The sequence below is a fragment of the Diplotaxodon limnothrissa genome, linkage group LG14 (assembly GCF_057381915.1).
Source record: "Diplotaxodon limnothrissa isolate DT_005_m linkage group LG14, D_limnothrissa_male_GT1.1, whole genome shotgun sequence".
Classification (NCBI taxonomy): domain Eukaryota; kingdom Metazoa; phylum Chordata; class Actinopteri; order Cichliformes; family Cichlidae; genus Diplotaxodon; species Diplotaxodon limnothrissa.
In genome coordinates, this window is record NC_140609.1 from 13,032,354 (window position 1) to 13,038,467 (window position 6,114).

Consider the following 6,114-nt stretch of genomic DNA (forward strand, 5'->3'; position numbering starts at 1 on the left):
ATATTGTGTTGTCTGGTTCACCTCGGCAGAGTTCTATGGCTTTGGCAGGAGGGTTGAGAGGAAACAGAAAGGGCCTTTACCGCCTGCACCTGGCATGTTTGTGATGAAGCAGCTGCCTCTACTCCTGCTGAGCCTCCTCCCTGTACCTCTGAACCCGAGTGAGCAGAGAGCACCGACGGTCATGCACACACACAGATACTGTACACTTCAACAGACACTGGAGATACAAATGATGGGCCATTTGCTAAACCTGCAGCACACACTGCTTTCTATGTGAAAGAACCATTCTGTGAGAAAAACTCTACTGCTCATTTGATCTATGACCTCTGAAAAACAGTTCATGATTTCCATTACTATTCAATTATAAAAAAAAAAAAAGTACATTCCCTGGGTTATACAGCACTGATATGCAAAGCTTAATTGTATATCTGTAACTCTAGAACTGCAGTATTTATAGTTTTCTTAGTTTAATATTTCAATTTCATATTCTTCTTCTAAGTATAAAATCCCTTTTGTTATATTTGTCTCATTAATTTAACTGAAATACACTGAAAATTGCTCACAAATTAAGGTTTATGTGTCAATACAAATGCAGGTTTTATTGCTGGGAGCTTCCCGTGATGCACTGACTATTTCTTCTTCCATGACACTAATGTTTTGTCTTTGCTTCATCATTTATGTACTGTACTGTATCCCCAGTTTTCCAGCGAGGGCTGCGTACATTTTGATTGCATTAACGTTTTTATCCAGCCTTTATGTGCAAGCTTGAGCTGCAAAATTCAAATGTAGTTACTGACAGGCCAAAGTGCAACAGGGAAGAGATTAAATGGGATCAAAGGGAGTGGCATTATAAATTCCTTCCTTCCTGAGATTCAAATCCTCCAATCAAAACGGTGCCAGCAATGCAAAGACAGATTTCTTTAAAAGATTGGACACAATAACAAAGTCAGTCGTTTATTTATTAAAGCACTGTTAATAATTTTAGTTGCTGCTATTTCAAATAAATGTTTGGTACAACAAATTTCTCCGTGTTCTGTCTCAGGCTTTATTCGGGCCCTGGTACTAGAGCTATGGTCTGTTCTTGAGTGCAGCAGTGACGACATCAGAGTGGTCCGTCCCAAACCAACTCCCATTGACCCCACAGATAGGAGTTGCATTAAGGTATTGTATGTATGTGCGTGCGTGTGTGTGTGAGAGAGAGAGGGAGAAGGAGAAACTTCCTGGAGCCCACAATGCCCCAATTTTTAGATATCTACATAATAGTACAGACACAGATCTCTTAGAAGTTTTGCTTTTCCATCATGTTTTTAGCTCACTGGTTACAAAGGTGTTTAAATTGATTAAAATTAAATTGATTCCAATTATTATTAACCCAGGACTCAGAATAGTGGTCCATGTGTTGCTGTGATACCAGCAGCCATGTAGAAAATTCACTTGTGAATATTCATATTTAAGAAACTGGCAATAGTGATTTTGTTAACAAGAAAGGCTTTTTGCTGATTGGTTTATGGGTGTCTGGGCAAATAAGCCTTACTTTCATAAGACTGCATTTTTAGTTATGTTTTTGGCAGAATTTCTCTCAGGAAAGCTTCAACAAGCTCCAGCGTGAGCCTGTCTGTGTGTGTCTGATGCTTGGCCTCTGACAGCAGCCAAGTCATCTCTCTCAGAGAGACTAGCCAAGTGAATACGGACAGCCAGTGATGTGTAAACTGTGTCCTGCCACAGGCGACTTTAAAGTCTGCCTTATCAGTGGGTTATACATATATGCTGAGGTCAAAGGAAAACTAAATATACACACACCAGCACTTTGGTGAATTAACTCGAGTCTTTGCTTTAATCTGTGCTAAGTACAGTAGGAGGTTTGGTAGTACATATGAAGATAAGTTCACACATGCACAGAAACATCAGAAGACACATGAAAGTATAGATATTTCTATTTTAGAAAAAAAAATCCATCGTATCTTGTTTTTTTCTTTACGTTTCTTTGAAGCTGTTTAATATAATCTAAGTTGTAGCTCGTTTGTGCAAGTGTCTCTCTTTTTTTCCTTTGATGCTTTTGATGATATGTTTTCCCTGTTCTACCAGACCCAGTGAAAAATGCAGGGAGCTTTCCTGTAGTTTAATATTCTTCAGGCTGCAATAGGTTTCTGCTCAACCACTCTGCTCAGAATATATGTCTTATTCAGTTTTGAGAGTGTGGTAAACCATGTTTTATCTTTGCAATCATAAATTCTTTTTACATTTTGTTTTGCTTTGAATACTACAGATATTATTTGTCATATTATCGGTAGTGTTTGTAGTTGAATAGTGTTATATTATTATTATGTGTTAGGATTTGATCAATCCATGACGTGCACAAATGCATTCACAATGGTCTTTAAAAGCAAATACATTTTTTCTCTCTAACAGCTGCTGTATTTACTTTCCTCTTCAGTCCTTCCTGTACTTGGTCAACCTCCTCTCCTCTTCCCAGTCGGTGTGGCAACTGCTGGGCCGACAGTCTTTGGCCAACAAAAGCGAATACACCCTGAGGGAGATGCCAACCTCCATACCTGTAAGTGTTTTTCTTCTTCTTCTTTTCCACACACTGCAGTTTTTTTTTGTCATCCATCTGAGGGCATGTTTGCACTTTTTATTTGGCCTCCAAACACCACCCACCCATTTGTTTTACTTCAAACGCATTCAAATAAACCCTCTCACACTGAGACTGATATACGTTCTCCACCTTACCCATTGTAAATTTCCACACAGTTTTCGTTTTGCACCCTATCCGGTGCATTCTTGTTCAAAGCCTCTCATTTTACTCCACAGGATTTGATTGACAGACTGATTGCCGTGAATTCGGATGGGAAGATTCATTCTCTCTTCCACTACGAAGAGAGTCACACATTCGGCCTAAGGTGGGATTCATTATTTTTTTCATATTACTTAACATCAGTGGGGAAGTAGACGATATCAGATTATCACCTGGTGACTGCACACACACTTCAGCCTCTGGCAATAGGAGACTGGCATGGTGACGTAATCGGCCTTAAAATGCGGCCTTTAAGGCTGCAGACCCTGAATTGGGATACAGCCTCTGAATCGCTGCATCTTGTAGCTGTGTCGTCTTAAATTGGTCATGTGATTTTGACGCGCCGGCGCGTCCGGCAACCCCAGAGGTTTAACTTAATATTTAAGTGTCTCTTGGTTTTAGACTAGTTGTTTAGTCTAATTTGATGTTTTAAACCAGAAAAGGAAGAAGAGGGCTTAGAATTACAGGTAAGAACTGCTCAGTGGTATGTGATAAACTGTAAATGTAAAGCTTACAGGTCAGTCCTCATGTTTTTAAATCAGATTTTGAGTCTGTACATGGCACATTATGCTTTTGCATGTTGTGAAATGTGCTGCAAAACAAACTGAGGTAAACTAACTGGTTTACTGTGATGGATTTAAAGTGCGTGTGACTGGTGCGCAGTGGCTGTGGTGCTCACGGTCAGAGTTCAGTCACAAAGAGGGTAACAGAGATGAATTTAAAGTTAAGGTGATGGTGCTTAGATTCATTCACAGACTGAAACCTTCACACCAACTTTATCCTGTGTCTCTTAGTTTTAGACTAGTTGTTTAGTCTATTTTGATGTTTTAAACCATATCACAGGGTTTTTACTTCACCATTTACGGGGTTTTAACAAGCAAACAAAAGACAGATCGTGATGTTTGAAAATGTTTTGGAAATATTCTTTAAAGATTAGATGTAAAATACGCAGAGGATAAATTCAATTGGTTTATTAGTTTATTACATAAGTTGAAAAAAAGTTAAACAAGTAAATAAAGAAACAACGTAAAAGAAAAGTAAACAAAACAAATCGGTAAATAAAGGAAAATGGTAATAAGAAGGGGAAAAAAAAGAAAAGAGAAAACCCCAACAATCCCCTCTGAGCAAGCACTAGGCGACAGTGGGGAAGAAAAACTGCCTTTAAACGGGCAGAAACTTCCGGCAGAACCAGGCTCACGAGGGGCAGTCAACTGCCGGGACTGGTTGGGGTGAAAAAAGATGAAGGAGAGAGGGAAGAAGTGTTAGGAGAGAAGGGGAGAGGAGAGGTGAAAATTAAGATGGAACAGAGGTGGAGGGAGACGAGGTGACGTCAGCAGTAGAAAAAATAGAAAGAGTAGAAAAAGCAGGAGTGTCCCTCCTCCAGAAGAAGCGGAAACGTTTTTTCTTCTTTTCCATGAGCTTTTCCACGACCACTTTTTTCTCTAGGATGAGGGTTCTCAACTGATCGGTTGTTTCTTCAACTTCCTTCTCAAGTTTCTGGCATCTTTGCTCCATTTCTTTTAATAGATTGCACTTGTCTGTATTTTGCTGTTGTTTTTCCTTGTGCATCTTTTCTAACTGCTCATTTCTTCTTGTGATTTCTTGAAGCTTACGCTGCAGGTCTTCATTTATTTTCTCTTGTTGCTGCTTTTGTGCAAGCATTTCAGCGTTTTCACACTTCAAGTTGTCTGAGTTCAACAACATCTCATTAATGACCTCTGAGTGTTTTTTCGCCATTTCATTGATCCTACGCTGCATCTTTGAACGTCGTTTTTCCAATACTTCTCCTTCCAGTTCAGGTGTTCTGTCCTTCATTGTATTAATTTGTTCAGTTGTAGATTTCTTCTCTCCAAGTCCTGGAGAATACGTTTTTTTTCTTTTTCCTGTTGCTCTTTCTCTTGAAGAAGCTCTTTATTTTTGCACTCTGTTTCATCCAGCCTGACTGGATTTGGATTTATTGAAGAAGGACCACCAAAATCTTTGTTCTATTTGGTGTACATGTTAAGAGTTGCTGGACTAACAGTTGGTTTGATTTGCTTCAGAGAATCCTCAAAGTCTTTCATCTTAATGTTGCGCACCTCAGCAGCAGCTATAACACGGACTTGTTCTGGTGCCAACTCTCTTATTGGGCCAAGTGCAGCATCTTTGGCTAATGCTGTCAAATCGCTCCCTGAATATCCTTCAGTCACTTTTGCAAGACAGGACAGTTCGTCTTGGCTCAGTGGACTCCCGTGCGTTCCCAAAAGATTTTTCAGCAGCGTAAATCTTGTCTTCTCATCGGGTAAGGTCACATATACTCTTTTTGCAAAGCGCCTTAATATTGCTTCATCGAGCTCCTGGGGCCTGTTCGTTGCTCCCATTACAAGTACTCTGTCATCCTTTCCTGACTGCAACCCGTCAAACTCAATGAGGAACTCAGTTTTTAAACGGCGAGAGGCGTCGTGCTCCCCCTCCCTCCTTTGACAGAGCAAGCCGTCCACTTCATCGATGAAGATTACTGAGGGCTGTCTCTCTCTTGCAACTGCAAAGAGTGCTCGTACGAGCTTCTCGCCTTCTCCCACATATTTGGAGGTCAAACTAGCAGCACTGATGTTGAAGAATGTTGCATTAGACTCTGCAGCAACTGCTTTGGCGAGCATGGTCTTCCCATTTCCTGGTGGGCCAAATAAAAGCAAGCCACGTGCAGGAGCTCTCAGACCAGTAAAGAGATCAGGTCTTAAGGCAGGAAGGATGACAATTTCTTGAAGTGCTTGCTTTGCCAGATCCTGCCCTGCGATGTCATCAAATGACACAGTCGCTCCACTGTATACAATTTCATTTGTAATTAAGCTGACCAGTTTACTGTCCACATTCTTTTTCATATCCCTCTTCGGGGGCTGTTTCACAGCTGCCGGTCTTCCATTCTGAGTTTTTCCCACCCGAGTGGTTTTCTTTGCATCAGTTATTCTTAATGGAGGTCTTACAGAAGTGGAGGGTCTGATGGTGGTGGAAACACCTGCGGGTTGACTTTTAGGAACTGACTTTGGCTTACTTGCAATTGTTTTGGTCGACATTTCTCTTGCGCGACTTCCCCCCTGTTCACAGTCATAACACGGTAAACTAGTCATAAACGAAAACGTTTAGGCTATTTATCGCATTTAAAGGTCTTTCTTTGGGACAACGTCACAGAACACAGAAACGTCACAGGGCTTTGGAGCGTGATGTTACAGAGGTTTACAAATACTTTCAAATATAGCTCTGGTCGAACGTTTGAAGGCTGCGAACAAACTGACTAAAACTTGCTGCTCCTGACCCCTATTTATAGAAAAACTTCAAAGGCT

The 6,114-nt window shown here is 40.7% G+C and overlaps 1 pseudogene; it reads right to left on the bottom strand.

The window, feature by feature from the left end:
- Window positions 1-2,430: 2,430 nt before the first annotated feature.
- LOC146618549 (spastin pseudogene) lies at window positions 2,431-5,847 on the bottom strand (annotated as a pseudogene).
- Window positions 5,848-6,114: the final 267 nt, after the last annotated feature.